Source organism: Macrobrachium nipponense, chromosome 15 (genome assembly GCF_015104395.2).
Source record: "Macrobrachium nipponense isolate FS-2020 chromosome 15, ASM1510439v2, whole genome shotgun sequence".
NCBI lineage: Eukaryota > Metazoa > Arthropoda > Malacostraca > Decapoda > Palaemonidae > Macrobrachium > Macrobrachium nipponense.
In genome coordinates, this window is record NC_087208.1 from 78,399,256 (window position 1) to 78,414,255 (window position 15,000).

Below are 15,000 nucleotides of genomic sequence, written 5' to 3' on the forward strand. Positions count from 1 at the left end.
ACAGTGGCCTACCTAACTTATAGGTGGAGATGCTAAGTGTACTAACTTATTGGGTTAATGTAGTCTAGCCTAAGTAATAACTTTGGGTCGCCTGTGACGACAATCTACTCCACCCCTAGGTAAGGTTACTTGAAAATTCTTTTTGCTACTACCCAAAGCCCTGGTACTAAATCATTAGCCTAACCTACTCAATACAGTTAATTGGAGACACAATCATTCCAGAGTTTGGTAAGTACAGCAGTGATGTGTTGACTGAATTGTTAAAATACATGATGTGAGGTAATGATGCGTGAGGATGATGAGTGATTAGTGGACCAGGATGGAAATGTAATGAGGTAATTATGTTTAAGTGAGGGTTAGTATTACCATTTCTAGGGGTTAGAGGGTTAGTTTTACTGGCAGAGATCAGGCTGGCTACCTTCTCTGTGACCTCGGGCACAGGTGTCAAGGAGATCATGTGGCTCTTTGGTTAGTTTGGTGATTTGTTACGTCCCTTCTTCTTCTTCTTATTCCTCCAGGGCCTGGCTATACCAGTCCTAGGAGTAGACGGAGGCACCGACTCTGGGGTAAGGCCAAAAACGCCGTCAGGAGCAGAGGCAGTGGTAGCCTGAGGGATTGCAGGAGAACACCCTACTTCGGTATCTGCAGCAACCGTCGTAGAGGTGGAACCTACTGCAGGGGAGGCCCTCACTTCAGCTGCTGCGACAACCGTCGTAATGGGAAAACTCCAGGCTGACTCCTGGTCGGGCAGTCCTGGGTTTCTAGAGGAGGTATGAAGGTAAGGTCTGCTGATGTTGGCTATGGGCTGCGGTAAGCTCCATGCCTGTTGGAGGATCTCCTGTAGGAGGATCCTTGATAAGGTTAGGTGCCGGTGCTAGCTCGGGGCCAGGCACAGAGGTCAAGTTCTGTGGTGGCTCTACATCCAGGTTGGATGGGGCTTGGCACTGCTCAGTGCTGCCAAATGGCACTGGCAGAGTGTTGAGGTCGACTGGACCTGTGACTGGTACCGGAGGTGCAATACCTCTCAGCGGGCCCTTGGTAATGGGAGACAGAGGCTCCTGTCTCTTTTGGAAGGCTGAGCCTTGTGGAATATGGTCAGTGTCCGCTGCTGGTAGTCTGCTAGGGCACCTAGGCCAATTCGTGGAGTGCCCAACGGAACTGTGAATGATCAATCTCCCTCCTTGGTAACGGGGGAGACTGTTGGTTGACGTACTTCCTGGAGGAAGTAGAATTTCGATGACTCCTTGCTTTAGAGTTATTTGACGTGGGGTTAGGACCCCTAGGCTTTTTGAAATGAGAGGGAGACTTCATGTCTTGCCCTAGGAGGAGGTCGTAACCTCCTGGAATGTAGCTTGCAACTGCAAGGGTACAAACTTTGGAGAAGTGAGGTCTGGTGACTCTCAATTGTACGGTCGGAAGGATCAGCTTGATATGGTTGATACCTTGAATGGTGATTAAATGACGTCTATCGACATTAGCCCCTTGGGGGATTCAGTCTTTCCGTATCAGGGAGATTTGAGCGCCAGAGTCGTCATAGGCTCTGACGTGGCTTGGCTGATAATGACTTTGGAGGGGTGCGACGGTTATAGGGCCTTAGCCGGGGGTCCTAGTAAAGAAGGATTGGTAATGGCCATTGTGATGGCGGGAATATTGTGATTAGCGCACCCTCCGTAGTTGGCAGACATGTGACCATTGCGGCCACAGTCTCGGCAGAACTTGTTCCAGAACCTCTTTCGTGGCACTGGACGGTAAGGCCGAGATGGCCCCACAGGTTGCGAATCTGTGGAGTCACCAAGGCTGGCAGTGTGCTCTGGCACAGGTGAAGAGTCCTCTCTGGCAGTGATTTGAGGTAGGGAGGTTAAGGAATCCTCCGTTGAATCACCCTCGGAAACAAGTCCGGGGTTAACTGGTGGGCTTACCTCTTCCAAAGTGGAGGAGGTAGGCGGTGAAATGGTAAGAGGCTGACCAGAAACAGCAGGACTGTGAGACACAGCAGGTGTAGGGCTGGAAGCTGGCAGAGTGGCTTGAGCTAAGATACTCTCCTTACGGGCCTTCTCCCGCTTGATTTCGAGTTCCTGCTCCTTGAGAGCTAGCTCATGCCTTCTCTCTTCTTCACTTGCCTTCCTTTCTGCTTCTCTTTCTTTTCTCTCTGCTTCTCTGGCTTTTCTCTGGTTTTCTCTTTCTTCCTTTTCTTGCAGGCGCGCGGCATCCTGCTGCACCTTCGTCCACTGGTCAAGTGCTGGTCCAGTGTAACTGGCCTCCTTGCCCAGAGTTATGAGGATTCGGAGCTTCTCTAGCTCTATGGCAAAGAAGTCGTGGGAAGCAGGGGAAGACATTTCCCTTAGGCTGCAGTAGAGGCTCGGACAAAGTTGAAAATAATGGCCAGGAAGGGTACTGAATGGAATGGGAGTGCCTACTGTGTAATGTGGCACTCACTTGGAAATGGGTTCTGCGACGTGGTAGTGAAAAAGTCTTAAAAGACTGGGTGCTCTGTGGCACTTGGGAAGTGTCCCATAAGTTGGTGGCACTTCTGGAATGGCACCTTCTGATGAGGCGGAAAATCAAATAGAGTGGGCGGCGTACGTCACACTTAAGGGCGTTCCTCACTTGGGAGACGCTGGAATGGGCAACCTGTAGGTCCAATACAGGTGCACGGCACTTATGGAGGCATTTCTTGGTTGAGTGATCCGAAATGGTGGATACTCTAATGAATGGGTGTTCCGTAAGACGGACACGCAGGTAAAATGGTTACCTGTACGTCTGTACAGGTGCACGGCACTTCAGGAGGCGTTCCTTTTGGACAGTACTAGTAGTGCTGGTATTGCGCACTTTGGGAGGCGTTCCCTTGGAGTTTTCCGAAGGATCACTGACCCTTGCAAAGGACACTAATGAATTGGGCGTTCCGTAAGGACGGACACGCAGGTAAAATGCTACCTGTACGGCCTGTACAGGTGTAAATGGCACTTATGGAGGCGTTCCTTTTGGACAGCACTAGTAGTGCTGGAATAGCGGCACTTCAGGAGGCGTTCCTTTGAGCACTGGTAGCGTGCTGATGTGTCCTGTCAGACGACACTAAATGCAGTATACTTAAATATACTGAAGAGAAATGGCACTGCTCGTGGCAGAGTGTAATGGGGGAGGAGAGAAAGTAAAAGGTGGGAGTACTTCAGCAGCCAGTCGATGGACAGTGTCACGAATTAGTGGCACTGTAAAATGGTAAGACCTGTCGTGCACTGGGGGTGGCCAGTCCTAGACTGGTAGGCTTCATTGTCTGGAAGTAATGAGTGCAAGTCTTTAGGGATAAAGAAAATGAAAAGACCACTCGGGCAATGACAGGTAATGGTAATTTGAAAATGCTCAGTCCTTTGCTGAAGTACTCGATAAATGAAATAAATGCTTGCAAACTGCAATGGACACAGGCGTGTACGTATCACGCTCAGTGTAAATGAAAGACACAAGAGACTAAAATAATGTTAATTCTGCATGCGTATAAGTAATGGAAGTAGTACTCTTGGCTTCGTGAATAATAGGTTCTCTCTCTCTCTCTCTCTCTCTCTCTCTCTCTCTCTCTCTCTGAGAGGGTGAAAATGATATATGATGAACTCCCTTGTATTTAATTGAACTAATACTTTTAGTTTTAATATGACGCAACTTGCGTTAAATGATTTACTTACATTAACGTGTAATGAAAGAATTGCTTTGGATAAGGTTTATGAAAACGATAACGACCTAGCGATGAACGATGTTTACGTTACTGGTAGCGGCTTGCGCTTATATGAAATGATTTGCGTTTCAATATTAATTTCACAAAGACACGTTTTACGTTAACAATTCTTGTAATTTTACTGTACTTTGAAGATTTACGTTAACTTTACGTGAGGTTACTAGGTCCTTGTGACAAGTGAAATGACGGTAAGGATTTTAAGCTGAAATGTTAGCAAACATTTGTAAATGGAAAAGGTTACGTTTAGTACGAAAGGAAATGAAATATGATATTCTAATCTCTTATTCAAGGCGAATTACGTTAATTTCTCTGGCAGAATGATAGATACTAGTACCGAGATTAATATTATTTACGTTAAAACTTCAAGACTTATGTTACTTTGCTTAAATCGTTGAGATAATGCTTAAAGGGATAAAACATGGCTGCCCTTTGTGAGCAGGGTTGGTGGCAGGCCAGAGAGAGCGCATACGCTCAGCTTAAGCTGAGGGCTAAGCAGTTACCAACACTTGGAATGAAAACTGAGTTAAAATGAATTCCCTTAACATATCACAGACAAAAGAATTGTACACTTCTTTAGCCGTAACTATTAGTAGAATACTCCTAACTAGCTAGGCTATCTAACACAGCAATAAACCCTGGCAAAGCACTTCCTAGTTTGAACTAGTGCTTTCTGGCATCTATCTTATACATGTGCTCGTGTCTCGTCAGACGAGAACAATGCAAAATAACAGAGAATTCACTCGGCGCTCTGGCCGTTACAATAATATTTCGACTTAACAGTCTTTTAAACCACTTCTAATAAAAATACTTAAACGTACCTTAAGCTAACATTTGTTATAAATAATCATATTATATGAATGGTATACCTTACCATGAGTCAGTGTGTGTCTTCCGCTGCAAGTGTGCTTTGATTTGCGATTTACAAGCTTTTTAAGCAAGGTAGTTTCGAATCTCGGCGAGGTCTGCCATTGTTACATATGAGCCTCGGCCTTAAGGGGTTCAAATACGTAAACGGAAATAGTTGAGGGAAAAAACAGAATAAATTAATTGAACTTACCATAAAAGGATTTAAAGTGTTAATTTACTCTAGAGGGAAAGGTCACCAGAAAACTCAGCTAATTACTTTACATCTATTTATTTACAAGAGGCCATTTACTGGCCTGGAGAACGAGTAAATGCAGCTTGCCCACACGTGGGGGCCAATATATCTCTCACAAGGAATAGCTGGCTAAAAAATGAGGATTCCGTAAAAGCTGGCTTTCACAATGGTTCATATGTCTTGCGGTAAAGCATCACTTGCAGGCGCCAAGACTTGGACACGTGACTCAGGGAATCTGGAAAAGATCCCAGATTAGACAAGAAAAAAGAAAAAGGACTTCTTGCACAAGTTACGATTATTCAGTTCTCTAACACTGGGGAAAAGGAACTCGTAATGTTTAACTGAGGTATGCACTGAAGACTTAGTCTTTAACAAGTCACAAGGGGAAGCACATGGCCCGATGAGGACAAAGGGCTTTTGATGTAAGAGGGGTACAAGTGAGAATTGAAAATGAAATTAGCAAGAGTCGTCTTGTAGGGAAAGGTGCTGGTTTGGAGTTTACAGTTTCTAGACGTACCTTAATTACTTGAGGCTTGGACATGTGTCGTGCTCTGAAGATAGTCCCACCAGCGTTTGGACAGAGGGATGACGTCCCATCAGAGAAGGATGTAGAGGCACGTCTGCCTCGCTTTAGGAGTCGCTTGTGACTGAGAAAGATGCTGGTTCTCTGTGAATCACGGGGCTTCCATACACCGCCTCGGGCACTGCCTGAAAGTGGTAAACCACAGCCAGCAAATTGGGAAGGAAAATAGGTCTTATTGTAGAGGTCCCTAAAATCCATCTCGAGCCTAGCTACTCTTGTGACTTGCCTATCTTACCCTAAGCTTCCGTCAGGACCTGGAAAACAAATTTTCCTATCTACCCTCTACCGCGTGTTTTCTCCCAAAATCAGTTGCTTTAGGAGAAGACATGGCTGCTTCTTTTAGAAATAAGATACCTTAAATACTGCTAGGGAGATGAGGCGGTCAATAAACGTAGCAATATTTATATATATATAATATATATATATATATATATATATATATATATATATATATATATATATATATATATATATATATATATATATATTTATATATATATTAATATATTTTATAATAATATATATTATATATATATATGATATTATATATATATTAATAATATATATTATATATATATATATTTAATAAAATTATAATATATATAATATATATATATATATATATATTAATATATATATCACTATATAGTTATATATATATATATATATATATATATATATATATATATATATATATATATTTTATATATATATATAATATAGATATATATATATAGATAGATAGATATATATATATATATATATATATATATATATATATATATATATATATATATTACTATATATATATATATATATATATATATATATATATCTATCTATATATATATCTATATCTATATAATATATATATATATATATAATATATATATATATATATATATATATATATATATATATATATATATAGTATATATATATATATATATATAATATATATGTTATATATATATATATATATAATATATATATATATATATATAGTTATATTATATATATATATATAATATATATATATATATATATATATATATATATATATATATATATATATATATATATATATATATATATATAGTATATATATATATATATATATATATAATATATATATATATATATTATATATTATATATATATATATATATATATATATATATATATATATATATATATATATATAATATATATATATATATATAAATATATATATATATATATATATATATATATTATATATATATATATAATATACATATATATATATATATATATATAGATATATATTATATATATTTATATATATATATATATATATATATATATATATATATATATATAGATTTTGTCACAGCTCGTACTTCTGATCAAATCTTAAGACGTATGTTGTCTGGGGTAGGATCAAAGAAATTTTTCCTTCCCGGTAATCTCTAACATTATCAGTTGATCTAAAAACAAAGATAAATTACACTGGGCTGATGCTGGTCATGGCCGCAATTTATGCAAACGAAGGTCATATTTACTGAAGGATACAAGCAAATATTTATAGATTAGTCGCTACTGATAAACTGACTAAGTGTACCTATAGATTATACTCGTACTTAACGTGTAAGATCATAAGAATCCACGATTCTGCATTTAATTTGGATAAGCGATTCAGCTTCTGAATATTACCTGATTTTGTGGATTCATATTGCTGAAAAGTGATCTTTTTAAGGAAATCCAACTGCCAATTCACACGTAAGCGAGACTTGTTTAAGCACCGAATGTATTTTTCCTCTACTTTGAACGGCATACGAATTAACGTTTAAAAAATCGACATAAGCACACTGAACTTGGTCCCGAATCATATTAACAATTCATTAATGGGTGCGAAAGTGAAAACAACCAGATGAAAAAGTTAATTTGAGGTCTAAACATTGAGAAACTGAGTGAAAATAATGGTCTTTACTTGGCAAGTTACTAGTTGGACCAGGTCCTCATATGCTGATAGAAAAAGTGCCATATTAAAAGCACCCTATCTCTTTTATATATCAACTTGGGATTCGAAAGTCTTGATTCTCCTGCTGAACATGTACCCGTACATATACGGTATTGCTAAAAGTAAACGAAAAAAAAAAAAAAAAAAAAAAAAAAATAAGACATGACGAGGAACGAGGACGAAAGATAACAAACCAACAAAATAAGTATATATTTTATTATAGTAAACGATTTGAATCAACAAAGTGCTTTAGAAATGCAAATATATGTTTACTATCGGTCCCACTTTAATTGTATTATTAATTCCAGATACGCTGGCTATTTAAGGAAATCAGAAAGTAACGTTCCTCGAACATTTAGGATCACAGTTATTCCATTATCTCCTACTATGAGATGCAGGGTCTCTGTAACACGATTTTTTTGACTTTGCTCCTTGTCAAAGCATCGGATGTAGCTGAAAGTTGACATATGTATATTTTACAACCACACACAAATTTTGTCAGCATTATCAATAACCTAAACCCGATAGTCTTAATTTTTATAGAGTAAAAATGGTCTAGCCGACGCCATGGCCAATGATTACGAGCACAGAGTCGAAAAACATTCATTACGTAAGCAAGGTAAACACCTTTTGATGTAATGTTGCCCCGCCCATCCACCAGACAGAAACTCCATAGGCTCTGAAACCAAAGACTTTATGAATGGCGGAACGATACATAGATGTGGGTGGGGTATCAGTGCTAGCGTAGTAATACTACTGTAGCAGTAGTGCCGCAACAGTATAGCAGTAATATACATGAATTAAACATTTAGGCCAACTGCTGGGATCCTTGAGGATCATTTAGCACTTCTTACAACTACTCGAGAAATTAGTTTTTATAGCCAGAAGTTAAATTTTCTAATCCAACAATGGCCATGGTAGCCTTCAGTGTTATCCTGAATTATAACGAGGGGAAAGTGGGTGGAGCCTCATGAAGTCATCATTCTGACGATAATATTATTGGTGAGGGTTTAAAGCAAATATACGGTACCGGCTATTTTTTTTCAGTAAATAGGTAGATAGCCAATAAATAAAAATTGCTTGACATTGGATAAGCAGTTATCAAATCAAGCTTGTCTACTATGTTTTTGAAAATTACCAGCTATTCCCTACATCTTGTCAATCTGATTGTGACCTATAAAGTAGACTGCAATTTCTTAGGAAACCTATTTTGGGAGTTAGACTAAATCGAAGTCTTTTTGTATTTATTAACATATTTTGTTGGTTTGTTCATTATGACAATTATCAGTGGAGAGGTTCCAGAGTTCATAAAGGTGTACTGCTTTGCTTGTATTTAAATTTGTATGTCATTGTTGCCAGAGGGTTAGCCTTCGTTACGTATAGCCAATTATCCATCGAGAAAGAGGGAAGAAATGCTGCCATAAGTTACGTAACGAGTGCGTTCGAAACCTTTTCTCTGAGTAAGTTGGCCCGTCTTCAAAAAAAAAAAGTCACTTTTACATTATAAGTACCAAATTTATTCAACCTACGTAATGCAGAATACAGTCAAAATTTATGTGTAGATATAATATGTATTCTGGATAAGCGTTATATTTATGAAATGCATAGATAAAAAGTTATTGCGAAAAAACCGTGTTACAGAGGCCCTCAATCTCATAGTAGTCTATTCAAAGTAGAAAAAATTAAATTCGTTTTAAATAAAAATCTAACTATTATTGACTGGCCTTTTTTCCAACTGCGCATTTTCTTGTTCCACTCTATGTGTGTCTGTCTGTCACCCTTATTTCGGAAAACTCAGAGCTATAAATCGATAAGGAAACTGCAGTAGCAATATTAATGAGGCCACCCAAATCTCCCTCAGGAATTCCACTTTTAGAGTCAAGAGGAAAAACATCCTACTCCATCAGCTTTAACATTTGAAGTTCTCTCTCTCTCTCTCTCTCTCTCTCTCTCTCTCTCTCTCTCTCTCTCTCTCAAACAAGAGTATATAAAGTTTTCTGCAATCGTAACTCGCACTTCGATGCATTGTATTTTCTTTAACTGGAGTGTCTTTTATACTTTATCTTAATTGCTTCGTAAGTTTATCGTCATTTTTATATGAAAATGAAAGTGGACATGTTCTGAAAAAAGCTAAGTCCATCAGATTTACCCAGTAAATGCAGAAGTGTCAGCTGCATGAATTTGCCTTTTCACTATATTCATAACGTGTAGGAATTAATTTGTTGCAGTTCTACTACTTGTAACGCGCACATATGACATACGAGTACTTGATTTTCCATTTGAGTTCCCAGATTTGCTAATAGATCGCCTATAGAGGTCATGATCAAATACAGTCATCAAAGTCATTAACGACGAGAGAGAGAGAGAGAGAGAGAGAGAGAGAGAGAGAGAGAGAGAGAGAGAGAGAGAGAATTGTTAATGACTGTGATGACTGTGGCATCATAGTTAATCTGTAAAATTCAAATATATACACCTATTTTGACACTGTATTTGATCATGACCTCTATAGGCGCTCTACTAGCCTGTTTAAGTAGCACGGAAAAAGCCGCTATTCGTAAAATAGAGAAGAATCTCTAAAAGTGTAATGCTGCTGAAGTAGCAATTACTTTTAACAAAGTATGCTTGAGAGAGGGTCTGCTTCCTAAATAATAATAATAATAATAATAATAATAATAATAATAATAATAATAATAATAATAATAGCATGAGTCTTAAAATGGAGAAACAAATCCACAGTTATGTATGGGTCCATACACAAGTGTGGCAGAGGTTGCTCACAAGAATGTTTTAACACAAAATAGCATACAATGTACATACGGAAAACAATGCCTGGTTTAGTCACTGTCTAAAGTTCTACTACCACATGAATTGGGCAGAATCCAAAGTAATTTTTAAAAGTAAGGATGTTGGCATAGGACTAGTAGAGGATACGGCGATAGATAGCAGTTTATCCGGTAAATCTTTTACACGGGAGACAAATTCACCAGCGATCTTATTTCCAGAAAATGTATCGAAGGCCACATCTGATGCTGCCCTTGTCTCTCTTTCTCCCGTTCAGGTAATCGGTTGCCTTCGGTAACTGATGCTGCTGGTGCCTATGTTGTTGATGATCATCAGAACGACTGTTCGGGGAAAGGACCACTTAGACGTTCCACACAACTGGCGGAGCTTTCCTCATAAAACGACGGCATTGCCTGTTCTATTTTTGCTTCTTTTAACGACCGGTTCCTTGTTTTATAATCAACTTCGTTTGTTTTACGTCTTTGTATTTTTACTCGGCTAGTGTTTTTAAATCCCCGCGCCAGATTGACAAGGGGGATCGAATGGATTCCCGAAAGCTCTTTAGTACAGATTTATTTTTAAATAATATATGTATCCACACAACATATGTCTTCATTATTCAACCATGAATGTATGAACTTCAGTCTGATATCCTGTACCATTTTATACGTATATTTCTCTCCATTAACAAATACAAATGCTTGTGCTCAATTCCTGTTTCTACCTGTCTAAGGTCAGAAGCTACATTGTGGCTCGCATAATCCCTTGACCTGCCTGCTCTATGAGCAAGAGCCCGTGCTTGCATAAGGCCAGATTAATCTCCCACAACAACAACATGTGAATAAATGATTAAGCTGTAGACTCTGAACCTTACTTGTACCATGCCTCACATCGGTGAAACCACGGAGATGCCTGACCAAGCTAGCAACAACAATACTACCCTCGACAACGGGAATCTCACCGCCGCCTCCATGTGCCTAATGTCATTCACGCCCCACAACCCAGAGCATGGTTCTTCAGGGTGGAAACTATCTCCTTTACAAAGAAAATCACCTTGGCATCAAGCTGATCAGACACCGTCCTCGAATTCCTGCTGGACAACGTCCATAAGCAAATAGCTGAATGGTTCAAGGAACTACATTCCTCTATCATCTACGACCTGCTGAAGGATCACCTGAAGTCATCCTTCAGCATGCCACCTGCCCAGAGAGCTTGTCTCCTATAGGGGCCACTCAACCACGTGGGGGCCCCTATAGAGACGAGCGACCGTCACACGTTAATAAGCAAGTGTTTCATCATGCTGCCTGACAAGGGCGGCCAACCTGATTCATCCTTGGATCTCGTGAGGGAAGCATTCCTCACAAAACTACCCTACTCAACAGTAGCAGCCATGCCCAAAGCCTCCACCATACCCATAGTAGATTTCCTGATTATGCTCCATGAAATACACACAGCCCACAAAACAGCGGATCCCTCAGCCAACAGCAGCAGCAGCACCAGCACCTCGCCAGACCCAGCAGACAACAGACAGCATCCGACAGCAACTCAGTAGTACAGCCAGCTGCCCCTATTTACAAAAGAAGCTTCCCCAAACAAGTCATCGGGGGGAAGACCAATGAGAAAAAAGAATCAGTAGAGGGCATATGTTGTTTCCACTGGAAATTTGGAAAGAAAACCCAAAAATATAAAGGCTAACTGATTTAAAAAAGGATGCAATAGGGACACACATGCGATGAAACCATACAAATGTCAGTACTGGTCAGACCAATTGCCTGATAAGAGAAGCCGAACCTGCCCCATGATTTCTTTCTTCCAGGTACGAACAATAGGGCCCCACATGCTTCTTCCTAAGATACGAAAGATCTGACACAGAGTTCCCTGTAGACACTGGAGCATGCAGATCATTCATCACTATCAAAAGGGGAACCAACTTCGCATCCATCCTGTGGAACTTCCACAGGAAGGAGCTGCCGAAAGGAGCTACCATGGGTCTACTGGGCCTGAGAATGACACCGCCTGCAGCTTTCAATGCATCTCCAGAAGTCTTATACTATGGCCAAGCGTTGACACTGCCATTGGACGCCTTTCAAGAACAAACAAGTCCATCACTATCCGACTGCCAAAAAGTGATAGGAAGGATAATGCCAGCAAAGACGACCTACCACACAGCCAGAAAAGTGTAAATCCCCAGTGAATTGCAGAAGGTAAAGTATGTGTTCATACTGGGAGACACATGCAAAACTTCCTTTCCCCAGCCTACTCAGGACCATACCGCATCATCCAGACACAGCCCAAGGCATACAAGATGGCAGCAGGCAGGGGTGTACCCTACACAGCGCTGGCCATTATCCTGTGACAACAAACTCGCGAACGAAAAACGCGGACGAAAAAACACAACTTCTCTCGTACGGGTTTTGTACATATATCTTCATTATTATGAGCGAAGCGAAGTCATTACTGGAAATGGGCTCATTTCTGGCTGCACGGCCCGGCCCTAACGTTATTCAAATGTCAATATCTTCAAAGGTATTAAAGTCAAAAGAAAAACTCTTTTGGAAGATAAAACCTTACATCTTTAAATTTCATCTCATTTATTTTCAAAACATAAATTCACATTTAAATGATGTTTTAGTTATTGCATTATAATTTTCTCAAGATTTATGATTCCAGCATCAAATTCGATCATTTCCTCGAAAACTAAGCTTGGTTAAACTGTCTTTTCACCTCCGTTATAAAGAATCATTTCACATTGTATCGTTCATCATATTATTAGCAACTTGATGTTGGATGACTATTTGAAATGCAGTTAACGGTAACGTTTATGTAGCAGGGAGTTCCGAGATATCTAACTAACCCTTTGATGGTTTAACATGAAGCTTCACGAGTTATCTCCTTTAGGGCACCCTACTGTTATTACTGTCATATTTCATGTATTATTACCATTGTATCCTATGCATTGCACTGCCATCTTTTCAACCATTATGTATGACTTCATTCCCATATCCTGTACCATTGTATATGTGTATTTCTCTCTATTAACAAACAGAAATACTTGTGCTTAATCCCAGTTTCTGCCCGTCTAAGGCCAGAAGCCCTTGACATGTTTGTAAGTTTTGTGAATAAATGAGTACGCTGTAGATTCCAAATCTTACTCGTACTTCGCCTAACAGCGTAGATGTGTATCGTGCCATAAAAATTATATATATATATATATATATATATATATATATATATATATATATATATATATATATATATATATATATATATATATATATATATATAATGTGTGTACCTGTGTGTGTGCAAATATAATTTTCATGGCACGATACACATCTACGTTGTTAGGCGAAGTACGAGTAAGATTTGGAATCTACAGCGTACTTATTTATTCACAAAACTTACAAACATGTCAAGGGCTTCTGGCCTTAGACGGGCAGAAACTGGAATTAAGCACAAGTATATCTGTTTGATAATAGAGAGAAATACACATATACAATGGTACAGGATATGGGAATGAAGTCATACATAATGGTTGAAAAGATGGCAGTGCAAATCATAGGATACAATGGTAATAATATAATATATATATATATATTAATATATATATATATATATCTATATATATATATATATATATATATTATATATATATATATGATGCATGCATAATTATTGTATCTATGTATATTCCGACGACGAGAGAAAAGGACACGAAAATGATGATTTTTCGCTAAATGCATGTGTGTGTCTGTGCGCGTGTGTGTTTGTGTGTTTCTAGAGGAAACTGATCAATAAATAAAACAATTGACAAAGCATCAACCCTACTGAAAAAATAAAAGTACTTCGATTTTAACAGGAAAAAATGTGTTCCTGGAGAAAAATACTTTTTATATCCCCTGATGATTAAATAAGCCATTGTAACAGACAAAATGGTATATTTATGAGGGTAAAAAACAAAAGACAGGAGTAGAAACAGACGAGGCAAGATAAGGAGACAATAAGGGAATTTTTTCCCCATTACTGTACTAATATTTGGATAATTCACTCCAGGTTCTTGATCAATAAGGAATCTGATTGATTGAACTATTCCCTGATTTGACAAATGAATGGGATCTAAATCACTTCCTCGTTTGAAATGCTTTCTTCACTGATATATATCGATGAAAGTTTAATAGATTATAAATGGTTTCTATCGTTTTTAAGACATTTCTTCTAAGAAATATAGCTGTCTAAAAAATGAAAAAATCCTAATGAATTACACTGGTTTCAACAACTTAAGGCAGATGGAAAGATTAATGTTAAATACCAAACTATCTTAGATTTCAAAAAGGACCATAAAGAATAAATCACTTTGTCTCTTTTGCAAGCAGTTGGTCAAAATAGCCCATCCTCTTTAACTCGGAAACTATTCCGAAGTCTAATAACTAATAAGTTCTAAAAGCGTTTGTATTAATTCCAATAAAACTATCCTATAGAGTTTTAGAGAGTTGCAGAACATTAAATTAATTTTTTTTCTGGAAACAGGCATTCTGTAAGAGAGAGAGAGAGAGAGAGAGAGAGAGAGAGAGAGAGAGAGGAGAGCGAGCAAAAAACCTCATTCTTTTAAATGAATGTCTGCAAAAAACACAAATATGAGATCTGCGTTGTACATATCTCGAAGATTACGTAATTCATTCCCCTACCACCTATTACAGTCAAAATCCAACAACAGCATTCCCCAAATAACGAGGAATAACCTGAGAATAAAAATCTTGTTAGGATCATGATTTAGTCTCTGGCATCCCTATGTCAGGGTAATGGAAAGGAAC